This window comes from Lissotriton helveticus, chromosome 2_2 (assembly GCF_964261635.1).
Source record: "Lissotriton helveticus chromosome 2_2, aLisHel1.1, whole genome shotgun sequence".
In the NCBI taxonomy this organism is placed as follows: domain Eukaryota; kingdom Metazoa; phylum Chordata; class Amphibia; order Caudata; family Salamandridae; genus Lissotriton; species Lissotriton helveticus.
This window is the reverse complement of record NC_136060.1, coordinates 284,297,043-284,320,907: the sequence shown is the minus strand read 5'-3', so window position 1 is coordinate 284,320,907 and position 23,865 is coordinate 284,297,043.

The window sequence follows — 23,865 nt, the reverse complement described above, 5'->3', positions numbered from 1 at the left end:
GGGAAATAGGTCTATAAGAGCTGCACAGTGTTTTGTCTTTGCTAGGCTTGGGAATGATAGTAATGGGGGCCTCAAGCATAATGTCAGTTATTGTGTCCATGTTGGAGAAAGTGTTGAAAAGTCTAGTGAGGAGCGGGGCTAGCATTTGTCAGAATGCTTTATAGAACTGGGGAGAGAAGCTGTCAGGGCCAATGGATTTTAATGGTTCAACCTAGAAATGCAGAAATCTATTCTTCCATTCTAATTCTAAGTGGGGATGGATACTTTCGGGAGGATGACCATGGTCCGTGTTTAGGGTTTTATAATAGTTGTGAAATGACCCCTGATATTTGCATGTCCCCATGAATCTCTTCCCAACCAGCATCATGCATATTTCTGATAGTATCTAATTGCATTTTAGACCAAATGTGATGGCCCAGCATCTGACCACACCTGTTACTCCTTATATTAAGCATGTGTCTAAGGCGTGTCAATCCATATTCTGCCTTGTCAACGTCCAGTCTTTTTAGGTGTGTTCACAGCTCATATAGTTCCGGCCAAACTCAGAGAGCCCCTGCGTGCTTGTGTATGACTTCTAACCCAATTGCTCTAGTTTCTCTCGCCGACGACCGTTATCCACTGCTGATATGGCTATCAGCTCTTCTCTAACCACCACCTTCAGCACCTTCCAAAGGGTAAACACTGGGGTCTCCTTTAGTGTTGTTGTCCCGGAGGAAATCTGTAATAACTGCCCCCCTAGTCAGTGGTTTTAGACTAATTCTGGAGGAAATCACAGAGACTCCAGTGGGAGGGCCAAATGCCACCCTTATCCACCTTGAGGACTAGCATGAGGGGGGGCCTGTCTGATAGGGACCTGGGGCAATGCTTATGTCTTCGATAAGAATTTTGTATTGTGGGGGTGGCTAGGTAGTATTCAATGCCAGCCTATGTTTTGTGGGCTGCGGTCTAGAATGTATAGTCTTTAACAGAAGGATGTGATTGACTCCAAGCGTCACTTAGGCCACATTCACTTAACCACTGGAAACTTCTGGCAAACGACAAGCCTGACCAGTTCAAGCCCTGTTCATGACAAGGCATAGGTCACCTTCCACAAAATTAGCCACATCTGGGATTGCAGTACCTGTGTCAGGGCTCCTTCTATAAATTGTTCCCCCTGGTCATTAGGTGCCTAGAGGGAGGCAATTGAGTAATGGAGATGGCCAATCTGCATCCGATATGAGATCATCCGATCTTGAAACTCTACCAATTTACCCCCCACCTTCCCTTCAAAAGGCCTTTGAGAGCAGTATCGCAAGCCCGTCCTTCTTTGTGTGCCCCGATGACCAAAATGTATGAAGAACCCGGTGGGGGCTCATTCTTTGCTTATCCCTGGTTAGTAGATGTGACTCTTGGAGTAGGCAGATGTCACTGCCGTTCTGCTCCAGGAAAGATAAAACTACGTACCTCTTGATTGGATTGTTTAAGCCTCTAACATTGCGGCAGGTGAGTTTGACCTTCATAGTTTCAGCACACAGAGTAGCAATGATGGAACCCTATGTTAAAATGTCTGAGCAAGGGGCGTGGTAATGGCTGGAGAGCAGGGACTACAGGGCCACAGAATGTATGCGATGTGCAGTGCAGACAATGTAGGTGTGAAGAGTAAATAGCAAAGAAGCCCCTGACAAAAAACAAACAAAACACTATCATTAAAAACAAGCATTTGCAAAGCAATCATTCTCACCTTTGAGACCTTATTTGTATTTAGCTATGCAGCACTTTAGCCTGGGTGCAGAAACATCTACTGTTCTTTAACATGGAGGAAAAGTAAGCACCAAACTGCGTGACACGTCAGGTATGTACCCTTTACTGCAGAGTGTCCAGTAGCACACTGTACCCCCTTCTGCAGTGTCTCCTGTACCCCACGGTACCCCCTGCTGCAGTGTCTCCAGTACTCCACTGTACCCCCTGCTGCAGTGTATCCTGTAACCCACTGTACCCCATGTTGTAGTGTATTCTGTAATGCACTGTACCCTCTGCTGTAGTGTATCCTGTAACCCACTGTACCTTGTGCAGTGTGCCTTGTAACCCACTGTACCCCTATTGCAGTGTGTCCAGTAACCACTGTACCCCCTGTTGCAGTGTATCCTGTAACCCACGGTACCCCCTGCTGCAATGTCTCCTCTACCCCACTATACCCCCTGCTGCAATGTATCCTGTAACCCACTATACCCCTGCGGCAGTGTATCCTGTAATGCACTGTACCCCCTGCTGCAGTGTCTCCTGTAACCCACTGTACCCCCTGCTGTAGAGTATCTTGTAACCCACTGTACCCCCTGCTGCAGTGTCTCCTGTAACCCACTGTACCCCCTCCGGCAGTGTATCCTGCAACCCACTATACCCCCTGCTGCAGTGTCTCCTGTAACCCACTGTACCCCCTGCGGCAGTGTATCCTGTAACCCACTGTACCCCCTGCTGCAGGGTCTCCGGTAACCCACTGTACCCCCTCCTGCAGTGTCTCCCGTAACCCACTGTACCCCCTGCTGTAGTGTGTCCTGTACCCCATTTTGCCCCCTTCTGCAGTGTCTCCTGTAACCCACTGTACCCCCTACTGCAGTTTCCTGTGAACCACTGTACCCCTGAATGTAGTGTGGACTATAACCCGCTGTACTTCGTGCAGTAGATCCTGTAACTAACTGCCACCCACTATTGGGACAGTTCCTTCCTTTGTAGCTCACCCCAGTACTACTCCAGTAGTGAGACCAGGCCGCCCGCCGAGTGGCTGCCAGCCCCCTCCCCGTGCCCACCCTGCTATGCACAGAGCCAGAGCCAGCTTCTGGGTCTGCCGGGCCCGCCTGTGAGTGATCCCGAGGAATGACTGACCGGTGTTACCGGTACTGATGCAGAGCCAAGGGTCCGGATGTAGGTAGGGTTTGGGGTACTGGCAACACGGAGCCCTGGCATATGCTACCAGTGGAGCACTGCCTGCTTCCAAGCCCCCATAAACCCCCCGCCTGGTGCCATGTCCCGACTTGCCCTACGCTTGGCAGCAAACACCCGAGTGATGTGCCTTGGCAGGGTGGCACAGGGATAGTGCTGTGTGGAAGACACGAAACGTACCACTGCCGAGAGCGAGTGCACAGAAAGTGAAAGGCGTATGTGCAGAACTCTCCATCACTTCCACAAAAGTTAACGAAAAAAACAAGCCTCTCCGTTGTCAAAATACTGCGGAATAACATTCAACAGAGAGAAACTATGGCTCAACATCCAAGCTGCTTTCGGCACAAAACACACTGCCGTGACTGAAACGCGATCCCGATGGAACGTCCAATAAGCTTTAAGAAATAAATGGTGCATGAAAGACAAAGGTGCTAAGGTAAAAATAAATGGCGCATGAAACACAAAGGTGCTAAGGTAAAAATAAATGGTGCATGAAAGACAAAGGTGCTGAGGTAAAAATAACGCTCAGAATTTTTTTAATTATTTTTGGAATTTTTTTGACAGGCGGAAAAACGTGAAGAATAATGACCAGCCATTCGCCTATCGTCGAGGCTTTTCTGGTGCTCGTTCCAATGGGCTGCGGACCCTGTTTATTTTTCTATACTCAGGATTGCTGCCTGGAAGCTCAATGATGACCTTGACGAATGTCTGCTCTAGGGCCAGCCCGGAGGAGAGACCGACGGAGAGACAAAGGCAGATCCCAGTTAAGGAGTGAAGGCAGCCGCACACAACGACTCGGCAGAGCTGCTCCCTCCTCGAGCTGTGGCAAGGGACCGGTCCCGCCCCCTCCTCAGAACCAGCATGGGCAGAGCTGGCAATCACTGTGACGTCACCGCACAGTGCCAGCATCCGTGGGAGGAGGGCCGAGAGCTGCGGCTGTCGTACATAGGGGTAGCTCGGTTAAATACAAAGAGATTCTCCTCGCGCTAAGTAGAGGGCGGGGGAAAGGGCAGCAAATTCATCTCCACGCTGCTGCTGAATGCGTGCCCGAGCATCATGTGACTTGTAAGGCAGGCGCTGCTGAAGAGAAAAAAGAAAGTTCCCTGTGCGCCCTACAGAGTGTTGCTGCGGAGGGTAACTGTAGTTAGGCACTGCTGCTTCCGGACTACCTGGAAGTTAGGTATGTATTAACAGCCAACAGAAAGCTAGATTACAACAGCAATGCCAGAGTTAAGCCAATGGCAAATTCATAACAAATTACACTAAGTTTCAGCCAACATAAACATTACTTTAGTCTCGCTGAGACAGCGCATGCAGCGCATGCACTGATAAGCCGACACCTATAAATTAACAATAGAGTACCGCAAAGCCGGGCATGTTCCATTCACAAAGCTGATGATTATCTTCCGGGGAGCGAGTGGTAGCGCTACTACACACCGCCACCATTTAGTTCAATAAAGGAAGGCCCTAAAGCATATGTACACAGCGGATGAGCCGAGTGTCAGAGGTGTTGCAGGTCATGTAGAACCATTGCCAGCTTCTGGTGTCAGTTTGTCCAGCACAGCCTGGCATACCTGGGCACTTTCCCTGGGCCAAGGGTGAGGATGACTCTTTGATTTAGCTACTCTCCGCCTGTAAAATGTGTGCGGGAGGAGCTTTGAAGGAAACCTAATGAGAAGCGATGGGGGACTCTCCCTGCAGGCCCAAGATGGGACATGCCTCCATAACTGTTTTGGATTAGTGGAGTAACCCTTTACTGCAAAACACAAGCCTCAAGGGATTCCTCCATCTGTATGAGATCTCTTTAGAGTGCATACATTAAATAATCACTTTAAAGCCTCTGCATCATACTAAGGTGAGCGCTGATATGTCCTGGAAGAGTGATAGTTTATGTCCTCTAAATTGGGGGGGGTACAAATCTCTGGCTTTCTTGAGGATTTCTTCTTTGATTTGGAAGTCATGGACACACAGCAGGATATCTGGAGGTCTTGTAATGCCTCTCCAAGGCTCACTCACCCAATGAACCCTGTCTAGTAGCAAAGGGGTGTCCTCTACGTGGCCTAGGATGCAGTGGAATAGTGTCTGGAAATAGTTCTGTATCTCCGTCCCCTAATCATCCACCAGAACTCCCTGCAATGAATGCTGATATGTTGAGATCTATTCTCCAAGTATCCTGAAGGTCAGCCTGTCGCTTGTTTAAGCAAAGATACTCCTGTCTCAACATCTCAACCTCTTCACCCCTTGCGTCCTTGTTTTCTTCTTGTGTGGATGCCCTGTCTTCCATTGAGCTCAAGACCTGCCTAACCTTCTTCAGGGCCTGAGAGAGGTCGTGCTTGAGCTCTTGAAAGTCCACTTTGAGACAGTAAACAGGGATGCAAGGAAGGCCCTGTCCTCCTCACTGTATTTTGCTTCACCCGTGCAGCTGATTAGGCGCTGTTGCGGGGAACTATGAGGGTAGCCGCTATCTTGGGGGAAGCCCCGGGTTGCCGGTGCAGTCGCCCAGCCACTCCCATTCTCGCCAGCATTTAAGTCGCGTTTCCAGCCTCGCCCGCAGTACCGACAGAACGTATTGAGAACTCCTGAGGCGGAAGCCGGGAGCACCACTCGCTCGTAATTTTAAAAATTTGTGTATTATTTTAAACGTCATTTCTTGTGCACTTACCACTTCCCTCTCCTCCTCACTGTATTTTGCTTCACCCGTGCAGCCGATTAGGCGCTGTTGCGGGGAACTGTGAGGGTAGCCGCCATCTTGGGGGAAGCCCCGGGTTGCCGGTGCAGTCGCCCGGCCACTCCCATTCTCGCCAGCATATGATGATTATCCCTCCCCGGCCGCGCAGCGGACGCGCCAATGGCGCGCCAAAGCTAAGCCCATCTGTGCCCGTCCGCGCCAGGCCGGGCCCAGGGGCCAGTCCCCCTGTTCCTTTATTAATATATTCCACGGAGACCTTGAGGAATCTTCGCAGCGTAGCCCACCTGCCCTGCCCAGCCTCCATCGATCACCTGAAACACCTGTGTATCTTTCAATCCCCCTCCAGCCCTTTGGGACCCCTGCCTCAGGCCCCCGCTTGTATCAGCAATCTAAGTCTGTACCGGCCAAAATTCAACGATTAAACATCTTCTACCTTAATACTAGGTCCCTAGTAAAACATCAACTCGACATTTTTCTTCTTCTCGCATGTCATAAACATGATATTCTTTTCCTCACGGAAACTTGGTTTAACATTGACTCATCCCCGGATATCTTAGCAGCTCTCCCAGATAATTATTACATCTTACAGGTCGATCGAGACTCAGGGAAAGCTGGGGGTGGAGTAGCAGCCATTATCAACAAAAGTTATGTATTCTCCAAAATGACGTCTCTCGACCTTCCCGCAGCTGATAACCTGGTCATTAAACTCGACTCCAAGTCGGGTCCACTCCTATGCAAATTGATATATAGAACCCCCCAGAGCATGACCCTTTTTCCTTTCTCTCTGTGTGACCAATTGGCCACCATGGTCACCGATTATACTAAAATCTTATTAATCGGCGACTTTAATTATTGGTTCAACAGACAGTGAACTTATGGAGCTACTTACAGGTCTAAACTTTAGCCATCACATCACTACCGCTACCCATATTAAAGGACACATACTCGACCAGATCTGGAGCACTAACCTTAACATTCCCCCCCCCCCCCGTCGTCTCCCCCTGTATATGGTCTGACCATTCCCTGATCAAATTCAGCATCTCTATCCCTGAGCCTAAAAAAAAACTCGAACACCAAGGAGGGCCTCATTAGAAAATGTGGCTCCCTGGACACCACAGCCCTCTTGGGAAATTTAGAGAATTCTATCCCAGCCTACAATATGACATCGATCAGGCCGAGGCCGACATCTCTAACTGGCTCTCAGCTGCAAGTGACATATATGCCCCGTTAAAGAAACTCAAAACCATTCGCCAATCTGATGCTCACAAATGGTTCTCCCCCGACCTTAGGGCAAAAAAACTAATCGTCCGGCAAAAGGAACGGGTATGGAGGAGAGCCTATGACCCTCTCGAAAAGACCCTCTACTTGGCCGCCTGTGCAGACTACATGAAGGCTTTCATCCTAGCCAAAGCTGCCTTCTTTTCCAGTATATTTGAACAATCAAATAACAATTCTAAGGACATCTTTGCCATCGTCAATAAACTCTCTAACCCTGGAAGAATCCTGCCTAAACCCGCGGTCACTCAGGACTTTTGTAATACTCTCAACCAATATTTTTTGGATAAAATCGTGACCATCAAATCTAGTATTCCTGTCACCACTCCCCCTTCCCCTGGTCCGGTACACGTTACCAGCACCCATTCCTTATATCACTTTCCTATCCTGGATGCCCCTTCCCTACTTGCCCTTCTGAATAGGGTAAAGTCTTAATCTCCTCAAGACTGCTGCCCTCCCTACATCTTAAAAAACATATTTTCCGCTTTTCCCCCTCCTATTTTAAGACTCCTTAATACATCCTTAACTCAAGGTGTGGTTCCTAATTCTTTTAAGGAGGCAGTTGTGGTGCCCCTCCTAAAAAAACGGGAGCGGAGCCCGCCACTTTATCCAACCACAGGCCAATCTCCCTCCTTCCTTATTTAGCCAAGGTATTGGAGGCCCACGTGACGTCACATCTTTCCAGCTTTATTGAGCAATCCGATTTTCTGGACCCCTTTCAAGCTGGGTTTCGACCAGCCCACTCCACTGAGTCAGTCATCACGGCGGTCCTGGAATCCCTGCGTCATAACGCAGACATGGGAATCCCTCAGGCCCTGGTCTTACTTGATCTGTCAGCAGCATTTGACACGGTCGCCCATGACATCCTCCTCAACCGTGTCAAACTAGCCGGCATCTGCGGCTCAGCCCAGGACTGGATCAGGTCCTTCCTCAGTGACCGCACGCAAGCAGTCGGTTTGGCCCCCTTTTCGTCCCCTAAACTCACACCACTTGCGGGGTCCCCCAAGGTTCCTCGTTGGCCCCCATTCTATTTAATATTTACATGCTCCCTCTGCTTCGGTCTCTCAAAACCTTTAAAGTCACCACCTTTAATTATGCAGACGACCTGCAACTTACCTTCACAATTGACAATTCCCCAGATTCTATCCATGAATTCCAGAACACCATGCTCCACGTACGTCATTGGATGGACTGTAACCAACTAAAGTTAAACCCTGACAAGACCGAATTGGTCCTTTTCGGCAAAAGCCAGCTATTCTGGGGCCCGCATTATTGGCCACCCGAACTCGCCCCACCCCTTCCAGCTCGGTCAAAAGCCTGGGGGTGCTTATTGACAAACATTTGTCATTAAAGACCCAAGTGAATTCGGTTGTGTCCACATGTTTTTTCCAGCTCCGCAAGATAAAAAGATAAGTCGGATGCTCACCCAACCAGCCTTGACCCAGGTGGTGATGGCCTTGGTACTGTCACACTTAGACTACGCCAACGCCATCTATATGGGTCCCTCTGTTGCCCTTAGCAAACGCCTGCAAATGGCCCAAAATCAGGCAGCCAAACTTATATACCGATTGCCGCGCTGGCAGTCAGCCAGACCCCTATTGAGACAACACCAATGGCTCCCCATTACCCAACGTATCACATTCATAATGGCTTGCATTACCTTCAAATCTCTATATGCTCGCAGTCCTAAGTTCATTCATGACCTCCTGCCCAGATACACTCCTTCCTGTTGCCTACGCTCTGCCTCTCAAAACCTCCTTATTGTCCCTTACTATAAGTTCCAACGCAAGGGAGGGCGAAGGTTTGCCACCCTCGCCTCCGAATTATGGAACTCCTTTCCTTTGGAAATTCGCTCTTGCCCCAACCTCCTGCTGTAACATTCTAGTGTTTCGCGGGTCTCGGCCGAGACCCGGAAACACATACACACATTGTATCACCTTCTGACAAGGCGTGGCCAGAAGGCTCTAAATAAAGGGGAGGAGGTCGCTTGAGGCTTCCGGTCCCACTAAACTAGTGAGCGGTGTGTTTGTCTCTTCTTATGTCCCCAGGCCTACCTTACCCCTTACCGTCTGCCCCGTCAGAGGTCTCTTCACGACCCCTACACTGGCGACGAAGGTGGTGCCGAGGCGCATGCACCCTGGAGCTGGAGTCCTGTGAGGAGCGGTCTGCTGCCGCGGCGCGATCTGGGCACCGTGTGAGGTCCGTCGTGGTGCCGCCAGAAGTGCCGTTCATGTGCTGATGTTCCGGTAAGCAGCGTGGGCTGTGCTGCATGAGGGACCGGAATCGGGTGGCGGAGCAGTGGACGGGGAGCGACGCGGCCTGGTTGCATGGTGAGGCCCGGATGAGACTCGAATGACGCGATCGGCTGTGCGCGCATGCGCAGTGCGTCTGAGGCCCTCCCTACTCTGAATGCCTGCGGCGAGGCCGTGTGCCCGGCAGGAGATAGCGGCGACGCTCCCGAAGTGGAAACGGGAAGTGTTAAGAGCTGGGGAAGCTGGACGGCGGTGGCGCTGAAGAGGACACTAAGCATTGGCAGTGGCCACTGTGGGAAAAGCATAAATAATCAAAAATAAAGACAATAATAAATAATAGAACACATTACAAAGTGTGAGCATCCAGACCAGTGAGGATAAGGGGAAATATAACCACATGGCTGTGTGGGAACTTTGAATACAGTGTAAGCAGGCAGCACAGCGAAGAAAGTGCTCAAGGCGCAACACCCAAAGGAAGTAGCCTACACACACAGGATAAGGGGAACAAGTGCAAGACGACACAAATATGTCAGTGCAACAAGGTGCAGCAGCAGTGGGAGGGGCACAACAAGTCACAGCCCCAGGGCAACAAGCAGCCCCGGCACAACAAGCGGGACCGCCAGGGCCAGGCGCAGTGATTCAACCATCTCCACATGCTCAGATCAATCCTATTCCTCCATTCAGTGCATTAGCAGATCCAAGCACGGCAGCGCCACGCTGGGGGGTATGGTTGAGTCGCCTGAATAATTACTTCATGGCAACGAGGGAAAAAGACAATGAAGTGAAGAGGTCCCTATTACTACACTTCGGAGGCGATGAACTATACAAGTTGTTCCTACATTTGCCTAACACTGGAGAGGCAACAGATTACGATGGCGCAGTCCAGGCGCTGAATGCGCACTTTGACCCACAACTAAATCCCCATTTTGAAAGATTCAAGTTCAGACAATCCAGGCAAAGAGAAGGGGAGACCATGGATGCGTTTCATGCCCGACTAAGGGAATTAATAAGCACATGCCCGGATGATGACCAAGAGAAAGAGGTAACGGCACAATTGATTCAGGGGTGCAAGAACAAACATTTGAGAACGCTAATATTGAGGCAACCCCGCATAACGCTGGATGAGATACTAATGCTTGCTCGATCACATGAGCTGTCAGATGTGCGAGCAGCAGCCATGGAATCAGTCATCAACCCATCAGCAAATTCTGAGGTCACAGTCAAGACAGAAAGAGTAGATGCTGTACGGAGCGCCAACCGTGGAGGTAGAGGAAGATGGCCGACCAGAACACAGAGACGCTCACAATGTGGGTCCTGCGGATACGAAGAACACAATCGCGAGAGCTGCCCTGCACGAGGCAAAACATGTGACAAATGTGGAGGAAACAATCATTTTGCCAGCGTATGCAGAGGAGGAGCAAGAGGAATGTCGCGAGGGCAAAGAACAGAGGGAAGGAAAATACCAACCAAAGCAGTTCGACAGTTAGCTCTAGAAGATACACGGGATGGGCCCCCGGCAAGAGGAAATAGAACACCATCCCGTCACCCGAACCGGCTGGATGACTCGTCAACAGATGACGAAGACGAATGCTATTACGTATCATTTGTCAGTGAACTCAAGAGACGGCGCAGGCCACAACCCAAGTGCCAAATCCAAATTGATGGGTCGACGGTGACAGGAGTCATAGACACCGGTGCAACGATCAATGTCATGGGCATTCAGCATTACAAGGCACTAAGACCAAGACCTCACCTAGTACCATCGAAGGCACGAATCCTAACTTATGGCAGCAAAACCCCGTTGCCTGTGAGAGGGAAAATGACGGTGCGGGTGAAAGCTGAAGATCAGGAGCTGACGACGACTTTTCACGTCATTGATAAGGAGGCGGAGCTACTCGTTGGTAGCCACACGGCGGAAGACCTCAAATTGATTGCATTTGCACATGCAGTCAAAATGCTCCACACAGAAGAGATCCTTCAACTCTTTCCTTCACTGTTTCAAGGTCTAGGCACCATTAAGAGGCCACCAGTCAAACTACATATAGACAAAGCCATACGCCCTATCGCCTTAAGGCATCGGAGAATACTGTTTCATCTCAGGACTGCGGTAGAACAAGAACTGATCAAACTAGAAGAGCAAGGGGTTATTGAAAAGGTGACAGGACCGACACCGAGGGTGTCGCCAATGGTGATCGCGGAGAAGCCTCGACAACCTGGAAAAATCCGAATATGCATAGACATGAAAATGCCGAACAAAGCAATCAAGAGGGAGAGGCACCTCACTCCCACAGTGGATGACATCCTTACAGACTTAAATGGGGCACAATGGTTTTCCAAACTGGATCTAAATGCTGGATACCACCAATTGAAACTAGCGGAGGAGAGTCGATACATCACGACGTTCTCCACACATCTCGGCCTACGGAGGTACAAAAGACTTAATTTTTGCATCACCTCGGCAGCGGAGATTTTTCAAAACACAATCAAAGAGATTCTATCGGGACTGAGTGGAGTGTTGAATGTCAGCGACGACATCCTCATCCATGCCAAGACTAGCGAGTACCATCACAAAAGACTAAAGGCAACGCTGAAAAGATTGGCAGAGTTTGGGGTCACGCTGAACAAAGAAAAGTGTCAATTCTTTAGGCAGTCAATAGAATTCTTTGGATACGTGTTCGGTACAGAAGGAGTCAAAGTGGACCCACGGAAATCCATTGCAATCAAGAATGCTCCAGCTCCAACCAGAGCTTCAGAAGTGAGGAGCTTCATGGGAATGGCTCAGTATTGCGCCCGATTTATCCCACAATTGGCCACTATAGCTGAACCGCTGAGAAACTTGACAAAAAAGGAAAACCCATGGCGGTGGTCGACGACCGAAGAGGAAGCTTTCAACAAGATAAAAACAGCATTGCTGGACAGCACAACCATGGCTTACTTTGATACGGCGCGCCAAACTGAAATCTTAGTTGACGCAAGCCCGGTAGGACTAGGGGCATTGTTGACGCAAGAAGCAGAACCGGGAACATGGGTGCCTTTGGCGTTCGCCAGTAAGGCGCTCACCGCAACGGAGTCCAGATACTCACAGATAGAGAGGAAAGCGTTGGCTGTGAAGTGGGCCTGCAATCATTTCCACTTATATATCACTGGACAACCCTTCAGGATGGTTACGGACCATCAGCCGCTAGTGCCTCTGTTCAAAGGTACTGCCCCACATCCACCGCCAAGGATTGAAGGATGGGCCATCCAGGTTCAACACTACCAAATGGACCTAGTCTATAGACCAGGAGCTAAGAACCCGGCGGATTTCCTGTTGCGGCATCCACAGACAGAAACAAGTGAAGCCCTAGATCAAGAAGCACGGACGGAGGACTATGTCGACATGGTGTCCCAACTATCGTGTCCCCAAGCCATGGCACCCGAAGAGATTGTGGCCCAGTATGGTGAAGACGCTGTCATCACCCGAGTTAAAGCGGCAATGGATATCGGGTCGTGGGAGAACTTTCTGCGAAATGTGAGTGACTGGGATGAAGCAGATAGGACGAGGTTGTCCCAGTTTTGGAAAGTACACAACGAACTCAGCCGGGCGAACAATGGACTGATACTGCGGGGAACGAGAGTAGTGATCCCACGGGCTCTTCAAGACCGAGCAACATCACTCTCTCACGAGGGACATCAGGGAACAAAGAGGATGAAGGCCCGGATGAGGGAAAAGGTGTGGTTTCCTCACATGGACGAAAAAGTAGATGTGCTAGTTAGGAACTGTCGAGCGTGCCAACTTACCAGTCTTCCAGAAGCACCAGCCACCATCATAACGGAAGAACCACCCCCAGCGCCCTGGTCATGGGTCAGTCTAGACTTTGGGAGTTTCCCCGACGGGAGAGTGACCGTAGTCTTGGTTGACAGCTACACGAAATACCCGGTGGTGGAAGTAGCTCAATCTACCAGCTTCGCAAATGTACAACCCATACTCAGCAAGATTTTCGCAATGTTTGGCCTTCTGCAGGTCGTTAAAACGGACAATGGGCCCCCGTTTCAGGGACATGAGTTCAAGAGTTTCTACAAAGATTAGGAATAACCCACCGAAGGATCACGCCCCAATGGCCCCAAGCCAATGGGGAGGCTGAGAGATTCATGAGGACTGTAAACAAGACTTTGAGAATTGCACTGGTAGAGGGGTCAGATCCGGAGGCGGCGCTGCAGGTGTTCCTGAGGGAGTACAGAAGCACCCCCCACAGCACTACCCAAAGATCCCCGTGGTCGCTAATGTTCGCAGGGCCACGACGCGACCTGTTACCAACAGCAGAGAACTGGAGCCCGGAACCCTACTCACCAGCTGAATCTCAAGAGAGAAGGAGAAGGACAAATGAAAAGGCAAGCCACAAGCGGCGGGCGCAAGACAGAGTGCTGGCTCCAGGTGATGCGGTTCTGGTGAGAGCAAGGCGACCCGGAGGAAAATTCAAGACTCCATATGAGGCTGAGCCATGGACAGTCAAGGCCACAAAAGGGACGGCAGTGACAGCACAGAAGCTGGGAGAAGAAATTACCCGGAATATTTCGTGGTTCAAACGGATTTCATCGAGACAGGAAAGCCCGGAGATAATTGGAGAACCCGCATCTGAAATCGCCAGTTCACCTGACAACAGGTGTGAGCCCCAAGAGAGTGAGGAGATCACCAACACATCCTCACCTCCCCGGAGAGAAGAGTTTGAACATCTACTGACCCGAGGGCGGGGATCTCACAACCTGAGACCGAATCCGAGACCCAGTCGGATACTGGCGGACTTTGAATGGTGACTTTGCCAGGAAGTAATCAAGAAAAGAAAATTGAACACTAACTTGGTAAGGGATGTAACATTCTAGTGTTTCGCGGGTCTCGGCCGAGACCCGGAAACACATACACACATTGTATCACCTTCTGGCCAGGCGTGGCCAGAAGGCTTTAAATAAAGGGGAGGAGGTCGATCGAGGCTTCCGGTCCCACTAAACTAGTAAGCGGTGTGTGTGTCTCTTCTTATGTCCCCAGGCCTACCTTACCCCTTACCGTCTGCCCCGTCAGAGGTCTCTTCACGAACCCTACACCTGCCATTCAGGAAACATCTTAAAACTTGGCTGTTTGTCCAGACTCTTGCCTAACTTTCCTTATGCCTTCCAAGCTGCAGCCTCATAGCCTCTGTCGGTCAGCGCCATGAAACCTCTGGGTGTACGAGCGCTATATAAAACTTTGTTAAGAGAAGATAAGATAAGGCCTGCATCAACTGGGTTGGTCTTGATCCGCCACATCCATCAGAGCTGCCTGTTTGGGTGTCTACGGGGCCAATTGCAGGCTCCTTGGGGTGGTGGGAGTAAATCTGGTGAGCATGCCTCGAATGGAGTGTTCCATTCTGCCTTTCTGGCTGCCATTGTGTGATTAGTCAAAGTAAGCTGGATGACCCTTATCCTTTCAGAACAGGCACCCACAGCTAATGATATTGTGAAGCAAGCCCTGTCCAGGTCCACAGGAAATCCTGTCTTTCAGCACTGTGCGCTAGGGACAATGGTTACAGTGGCGCTCTGCCCTAGTCACTATAGAACTTTCTGGGGCTTGTGTGCAGAGACTTTCCTCAGGGGAGAGGTGGGGAGGCTGTCACTCTTCAAGGTACCAGTTGTCTACTTTCATACAGAGATGCTGCTGCACCCCTCCACCCCCAAGTCGACCACACCCTAGGCTCGCGTCTCAGCCCGACATCTTCAACAGCAAACAGGATACTGTGCCTACTGTTACTCAGAGTCCGCTCTAAAACCTTCTGGCTCTGCTGTGCAGTGCAAAGGAGAAGCGAGGGAGGCAGCAGAGTCTATTAGGCGATGGCAGGGGCAGGGCAGCCGATCTCTCTAGTGGCACACCGCCCAGCAGCATCCACTGAACAAGGTCTGCAAGACAGGAGTGAACCGCAAGGCCCAGAAATCAGGCCTCCCCCACAGAAGGCTGATGCATAGTGAGAAGCTGCAAGGGGAGTTTTGGCCCTAGGCAGCCAGGAACTTTTTCGAAGCTGGGTTCAACTCGCCCTCCTCCCCCCCACCCCTCCCCTCCAGTGCCAACTGCTATATCGGACGTGCAGGGGCTTGCTGGGCACAATACACAGGAGCAGATCTGCAACTTGTAGAGAGCAGCCCCATGGTGAGAGGGCTGCGGCAGATAATCAGTTGTGTTCTCTGCCTGCCAGACCGTCTTCACTGCTGGTCTCACCCCATGCAGTGCAGGTTATCAAGTCAGACATGTGGGAGCCTACTAGATTGGAGCCTGTGGCCTGTGCCGATCACCTCCTCGCAGATGCCATCTTCCTTGACCCCACTCGGGGCCTTGATCTTTTGGCTGCACCAGAACTCCCCACAGAATCAGTATTCCCCAGGTAGAACCCAGGAACCACAGTGACCCTCAGCCCAACATCTGGTGAGTGTAAGGGTCAAGAGACTATGCAAAATATAACTTGTGTCGGTCCGGGCGGTCACAAAACCATTTCCACACCTAAATACAACATAGGCGCCCAAATGTCTTCATTTGCAAGTGTAAAATCTCATTAAGTATTCTCAGAAAGTGAATTTATATTTATAACGAGATTTACTCACACATACTTTTTTGTACACGTTATTTTTCTCCCGTGAGTAGGGAGAGGATGTCCTGGGGTGAATTTGGCAAAGAATGTTTTAATACACCCTTTAAAAAGCAGATTTCCCTAATGGAGAATGTCCACTATTTTCTCATGGTAAATATTAGCTGTAAACCTGTGTGCAGGGTGGGAACGTAGAGGGACCCTCCCAAACAAATGTATTGGAGCACAGGGAAAGGTGGTTTCTCCAATGTGAACAAGATGTTCCCAGTGTAGAACAAAAAGAAAAAAAAAACAAATGTTAAAGTGACGTGTTAAAACAACACCCCCCTTCTGAGACATAGATGTTGCATGCTTTTAGATGGAATTTTAGAAGAACTTCCTGAAACCTGTGGCTGGTGTAAGTTCACATTAGCACTTAGAGACTCAAAAAAGTCAAAATTTACTCCGATCATAGAAGAACTACTCAATGAGAATAGTTTTACTTTTTGTAATTGGATACACACAGTCAGTCTCTCAAAATCTCTTACGGTCTCGGGTTTTAACCACTCAATGTCCCCTGCAAAATTTGAACCGACGAAAAAACGTACATTAGAAAAAACAGCCCACCGCATTTATGGAGGAGTGTGATGTAAGTATGATCTACCCTCTTTATGTAAAAATGTTGACAATTCTAAATAATAAAAGCATATTTGCCTAAGTCTGCGCGGCATTTTTTTTGTTTATGAGTTCAATATGCAAAATAAGTGGAAGAATCAATTACTACTCTATAGAAACCACTTTGCATTTGATTGCTTCTTCAAATTTCCAACATAATCTGACAATTATTTAAATTCAGAGCTCATTGTGATGGAAATTAGAACATATGTGTAAAGCTTGCAAATTGGGATGTTTGTGTAAGTACTGTTATTCAGCCCAGGCTGCATACTCTGGTTTATATCTTTTTAGTGTATTTATCTGAAAGCCGGTATGGCCTTGCCGTTAATGAGTTCCTTAGTACCATTGAAAGCAAAGGTTTATATTCATTTAAGCACTTCCTGGAAACCATCCCTAAGTGCTAAAACAATAGCTAAATATCAGCAGTGCTTACTAATATTTGCGAAATGTTCCACTAACGCTATTAAAATATTTATTTACTCACCAACACCCAGAACGGAATGTTTCCATTCATTCTATTTTCTTGCCACTATATCTGTTAGTGCTGCACATTATTGGAGAAGTTCCCCATGCCTTAAAGCACCTGAGTGGCCATTCACCCAAAAAACTGGGCGATAACTTCCGGTGTACATGTTTACCTATGATTTGTTTACATTTCCTTCTGTGTATGATATTCAGAATATTAAGCAGAATGCCTCGAATATGTGAGCAAGTCATAGATTCAGGCACAAGTGAGATGAAAATGTGCATTTTTATATTTTATATATTTTTGTTTTCTTTCTCCACATGAAAAAAATACCCAATGTGGGGAGTGAGAACTCCTTTAGAGGTGTGGAATAATTTCTGGCAAGATAGTACCAGTGAAAAGCCAAGAATTTGGTGAAGCGTCAGTCACACTTCATGCATTTCTCAGACAACAGTTGGGGTAGTTTGTGACGTGTCCTACGTGACACATTCCAGTGTTCAGGACTATGCTGTACCTACACTCTACACACACCCACCACAAGCGTCAATGGTCAGGTGACCCTGCTAAAAAAGAGGCAGGACGCTCGTGCCCTGGGGCAGTTCCCAATAGCATCACTACGTGTCTGTGTGGCTATTAGCACTGCATTAGGGCCTAGAGCCCTCTCCCTTACAATAGCGATAAGCGGGTCAGGCCACATGCGTGTGCTGCCTTCGCCTCTCCTCCAATGCAGGAGGAGAAGATGTCTCCATAGGCACAGCGCACTACGGCCTGCCACGTCGCCCCTGGTAGAGGGTGACCCTATTCCCTCATAAGAAGAGGGACACAGAGACCCTTCAGTACCTACCCACACATGCTGCTACCTTAGTGCCAATATCAGTAAAACTCCCCATCCCTCATACAGCAATACCATTAGGAAATAAACCACACAACACCTTGTTTGTGGAGAAAATTGCTGCAGGTTTATTTGCATAACAAATACGCCAAACATGGTGGGTTATCTCATGGGTGATCCAAGGGCAGGCAGCCCTCTGCCGCCTGCCCACCTGATTAGCCAAATTACACCATGACCTTAGCCAAATGGTGCTTAACAATGTTGGGGGAGGGGTTAACCCCTCCCACCGGTGGACCACCAGTCCACCTCCTTACTCATGCCCAGAGGGGGACGGAGCGTTCTAGGCGACCTCCGGATGCTCAGGCTTACAAATGCCCGTAAGACTAGTGGGCACCGTCGCTCCTCCAGGGTCCAACCGAGGACCTCCCTGGTGATATTTGGCATTTGTACCCTTTGTGCTCCTGAAGAGGGTACCCTGTAGTATCTTTCTGCCTCTGTAACTCCGCCACAGCTCTGGGTGTGACCACCATCATAACCAAGGCCCCCACCCAAGGTAGCCATTCTTACCTACATCCTGATGATTCAGAGCCTATCCCAGGTCCAGCAAAAGAAGTCCAAGCCCATACTGGACCAGGAGCCAGACATGACCCTTCGGGACAGGAGCCCATCAATTTTTAAAACTCCCTGTGGACTTTAGTGTGCATCCGGCCTTGCCTGATAAAACCAAACACTTCTGTTCAGGGCCTCTACACATGGCACTGTGAACTCTCCTGTGTGAGGTTTCCACGGCAACCCCTGGCCGGGCCAGTCCCATACTACATTGCAGTATCTCTGACCATCAAACTCACGTGCCCACCACTGGTTGCATAACTTACACCAGGAGGAATTCAATTCTGGTAGCAGTACCCTCCTACCCTGGAAAGTCAAATCATTGTCTCCCAGGTGTCACACCACAATGATGGGAGAGGACCCCCCTGGTTGCTTCTACAGAAGCTGTTCCAGTACTTGCCATGGCCACCCAACCCAATTACTCAGTGGTGGGAAACCCATTGCTCCATTTCTTAAATTCCGGGCATCTCGCCACTCAAGACGCACGGAAGGCCCTCCACCCAGACCAGAAAGTTGAGAGGGGAGACACCCCCCTTAGTCTGTGCCAGTTTCTTAGCAAGCTGTTCCCGTGTAAGCATTGGAACCCCAACCATATTATCTCAGTGGCGAGAAACCCATGCCTCCAATTCCTGCTTTCCGCCCATCGTGCCACCCTCAGAACGCATGAATGGCTAATCACCCATACCTTTGACCCTGGAAAATTTAAGAAATGCCAGGAAGCCAAACCCATTACTGGAGCACTGCACATGCCCATCCCTAACCTTGGGAGAAAGGGTGAAAGGAAGAGTGACTAAGACTGGGGCACAAAACGCCAAGTGGGAATAAGCGGCACTCAGCCTGGTGAACGTGGGCCACCCGACAATCGGAACGAATGCTTGCGGCCTAAATGCGAGTCACTCGCCCCCGTCGGGGTAATTGATCCATGAAAGCCCCAGTCCTGTGTGCCCAAATTGGAATGGTGAAAGAGACCCATATTCGTTGAACTGCACCTTCTCACACTGAAATTAAGAAACTCGAAGTTTTGCATTGCTTCTTTCTCATAAGAATAACGTTCTGTCGCCGATCCTTAGTGCACTAATGAACGTTCCAATGCTTGGTATAGTGCGAACCCGACCAGCCGGTATTGGAGCGCTTTACTTGAGGACCAGTTACTTCACAAGGACACAGTCAACTTTAGAAGACATGGGAAGAATAGGGGATTAGCTCCGCATCACAGGTTTGTGGGCCGGTGCCAAGACTCAGGAGGACCCCCTCGGCAAAGCCCATCGAGTTCTCCAGAGAACCACACCCAACCAGTTGTGGGTGCTAAACTGGCAAAACTTTCTCTAACCCTGCCCTACATCTGCGCTGTTCCCATGCCCAGCTGGGGACACGGCAGATGTTCTGGCACAGGGCCTTGAACCGTGGTCTGCAGCAATCCGAGGCAAGCACTGCTTAGGTGAGCTCAAGGTGTGCTGCTCTGGTCGTACGTGTGCAAGTTCCAGTTGTCACTGCCTAACTATGGCCCCTACACCTACTGGAGCGCACACCCAAGCAACTGTTCAGTTGGGCAGCAGGTGACCTTGGTTTAACATCTCCACCGACAATTCCCCATCAACACATTCTCACATCAATAGATATACAATTGGGCATGCCTCCCCCGAGCATGCATGCAGAGCTGAGTTGCCTTGTTCTAAGACGCCTTTCGCTGGGCGAACGCTGTACCAAACTCTGTAACTGCTAGCACAGCGGGCGTCCTAGGGCCCAGCTCCTGACCCCTTGCTGCTTGGCTCAATGTTCTGTGTATGCCCCTTACCGACACACACAATTGAGCCCTGGTAGCTCCTGCCACTCCCTGGTGCTCCGCAGCACATGCGTACCCAGTCCAACGGCGGGCCCTCAATGACCCACCCACTGTACCAAGGCGTGCGACGCACCTGCGGGACCTGATAAAATTGAGCTCCTAGTATGTGTGTGGTGGAGGGAACCTCGGCGAATTTGAGGGTATCCCTGACAACCCGGATCGTGTTACGGTAACATGGTGCAGCATCTGGGCCAAGTACGGGTGCAAGGCTACCCCTTCCTCTTACTGCGCCGAATGCTCCTGCTTGACTGACGGCAGGATTAAGCTAATGACTGCTAACTTCTTGGGACATCCGCCCGAACCCTGCCCTAAGGCATAGCTTTCGGAAATGTGACCAGGCCCCCTCCGATACTTGGCACTACTCATTGGAGCACCGCCACCCGGGATAGGGCAGCAGCGGTCAGACCTACGCTCAGCGTGACGCTCAATGCCATCCACCCACAGCACATCAGGCCCCCACGGGCCAAGGCCTGATGATGGACACCGCCAAGTGGACAGCCACTGGGAGGGAGTCGTAGGACTTGCTGCCCCCCCTCCCGCAACAGAAAATCTGATCTCGACCCTGCCAGCCCTAACCCACGGCAAAGCGGTGGGCAGAGCCTGCAGCGCAGCGAGGCGACGGACCCCAGGCCGAGCAGGAGAGGTTGGAGCATGGTAGTGGAATATGGGTATGGGCAAGTATGGGTGCTAGCAGGCTGCACCACCCGCCCAAGCGGGAAATCAGAGACAAAGTACCTCCATGGCAGCCACTCATTAAAGGCACTGACAGAAAACAAGCCCGGATGGGGCGAGTGAGGCCCACGCCGGGCGACTGCCAGAACAGTTCCTGCTTGCAGCGGTCAACATGTAGGTGAAGCATCCACAGAGGTTCCACTAGTTTACCTGCCCATCCCAGCGGAAGCAGCCCCTCCACGCTACTCATGGAATAAGTTTAGGATACCGCGTGTCAAGAGAGCTAAAATGGGAGGTCGCTCGTTCTCCCTGTTAGCACCTTCTCTTTGGAACTCCCTACCCCTATCTCTGCGTTCTGAAATGTGCTTCTTGACTTTCCGTAAAGGAATTAAGACCTGGTTCTTCAATACTTAAACTGCTGGTCTGACGCTCCTCTCACCCTGTATATCGTTCTGTTTGCCTTAGCGCCGGGAAACCTCCGGGTAGCTGCGCGCTTAATAAATGTAATTATAATAATAATAATAATAATAATAATAATAATAACTCATGCGGCCTACCCCCAATTCAACACACGTTGTTGCAAAGGGGGGTAGAAGGTGCAGATGGGATCACTGTTCCCCACCTCCCCTTATCTCACCACCCTGAGGCATCGTGCTCATGCAGGTCAAATCCCTAAACAAGCATTCGCTGGACCCGTGGGCCTAACCCCCCCATTGGGCCGGGTCCCGGAGCACGGCGAACCAAGGGGTGTTCCACATGCCTCCCCGTTCAGCACAGTGCTTGACACGACCAGGTGAGGAGTGCCGCTGCCCTGGCTTCCAGGAGCTGTCCTCCCCCCCGATGGCGAGCTGCCGCCATGGCAGAAGCTGGGCCTAGCCGCCATGATTCGGAAGGGGGAAGGTGCACACTCACTGCTGTAGTAAGCAGCTCCGGGGAAACACGTCCAAACGGCGTCAAGGGCAGCCTCAAAGAGGCCGCCAGGTGGGCGGGAAGAGGCACTTATACTGCATCCCCCGCTCACCCCTACCAGGAAATGACACGGCATGGACCCTAGGGGTCCCCCAACAATCAGACTGGCTCGTGTGCCCACATGTGGCACTAAAGGCGGCTGCCCTCTAAGAGGGTCCCCTTCGTGGACCATGGGCAGCCAAACAGATAGCTGTGAGACTCCATGAGACAGGCAGTAGAGCAAAAAACACGATCAAGGTGCGAACCGCTTATCGCAAGCTGAAGGAAAACTGCGACGCAGCTGCCTTAAGCTGCAGATGGGCGTTCAGGAGAATTTTGAGAGGGACTGTGCTAAGACTGTGCCTGGTCACAGACTGCTGAATCACTTGGCAGGAGCGAGTGAGACCCCAGTCAGGCACTGTGTAGCACCACGGCCCCACCCGTGGAGAAGGCGCCAGCATCAATGAGCGAGCTGGGGCAGTATCAGCACAGAACATGACCGCGATCTAGAGTCATCCAGTAGGAAAGCTACTGCGTACTGAGAAAAGTAGCATGACCTGCTGACTTAGCATGGCTCCCGAGCAAGTGCATGCAGTGGTTTGCACCGCCTGGTATCACTGTATGGGAGGCTTGAATGGCGACGACCCCACCTGGCAAATTGCAATGACAAGCCGCCGCCCACTGAGATTGACCTGCTGTAGTGTGCCACGTCAAGCCTGAGAGAGGCCCGCACCGGCAGTAGTGGGTTGGCACTGCCCAAATTGTCCCAGGACAGTAACAAATAAGTAAATGAAGGTGTAGTCCCTTCGGATCTTGGCGGCACTGTGTGTCCCTGCCTGTGGATGCGGGGTGTGGCCTTAGTCGGTTTTTGCTGCCAGCCCCTGTGAATATTTGAGGACGGTGACCGCAGTGCTATCTGGTGGCCCGCAACTGCACGCATTCATCATGTTGCAGGCTAGAGTTTTGCCCGAACTTTGAAGAGGCCTCGGAGTCAAGCCGGTAAACTGGTGAGTGGGGAAGTGGAGGTATTCCCCCTGGGAGGCACACATCACTAAGCTTGAATTGGGGAAGGAGCAAAGGCAACAGGCAGCGCTGACAGCGGCACTCTGGATTTGCCTGAGGAAGATATCAGCGGCACATGCCCGCGGCCACGCTCAATCTGGCAATGCCCCAACCAGTAATCTACTGACACAGAGAGGAAATGACTATTCAGCATTTCACATTGTCTGCAGCAGAGTCAAGCACTGCACTTAGTTGCCACCATGTCTTCGCCTGGCATGAACTGAGAAACTAAGAGACTGATCACAAGAGTACTCTACACCTGTGGAGATGATCTTGGGCCGTATGCGAATAAACTGAGAGAGTACCAGCAAAGCAGTATGCCACAAGTTCAGTGCAAGCCAGTGATGTACAGCATCAAGTGACCAGGGACGGTCCGGCCAATGTAGTAACACAAAAAGGCAACCAAACCCAAAGCAGCAATGCCCAGGAAAAGGCTTGAGAGTGACATGAGCAACTGAGCCACAGGCTGCCAGAGAAGGCCTAAGGTGCATTGGCCTGATAGAAGAGGCCAACTGCAAAGGGAGGTTAGGTGCCAGACTAGGAACTGAGTGAGCCCTCAGAGAAAAGAAAAGGAAAGGGGAAGGAACGAGGCCGCACCAGTCCCCTAACCCAGCAGAGAATGGCCACCATTGGCCCACTGAGTTTGTCACATGGAGTGACCGACCTTGACAAGCATACCCACACTTGGCTAAGAACAAGTATGTGGCAGCATGGCCCTGAGGTGCAAGCAGTGCGTCCTCAAGTGAAGAAGAGGTGAAGGAAGAAGGGTGACTTTCCAGGCAGAGAGTGGAGCACAAAGAAGATCCCTGAGAGGAGAGACAGGATCTGTGAGAGGTCCATGAGGAGAAAAAAGACGTGATTGGTCCACAAGTAGAAAGAAGACCTGAGAGAACTCCATGAGGAGAAGAGTCATGTCCTACCAACAGGACAAGAATTAGGTCCTACAGAGAGGACAAGATGTGACTAGGGAGGTCCCTGTGAAGAGAAGGCCTAGTCAGGAGACAGAGAAGAAGAGAATCAGTCCTAGGAGGATGCAGTGACCAGGGAGTTCCATGTGAAG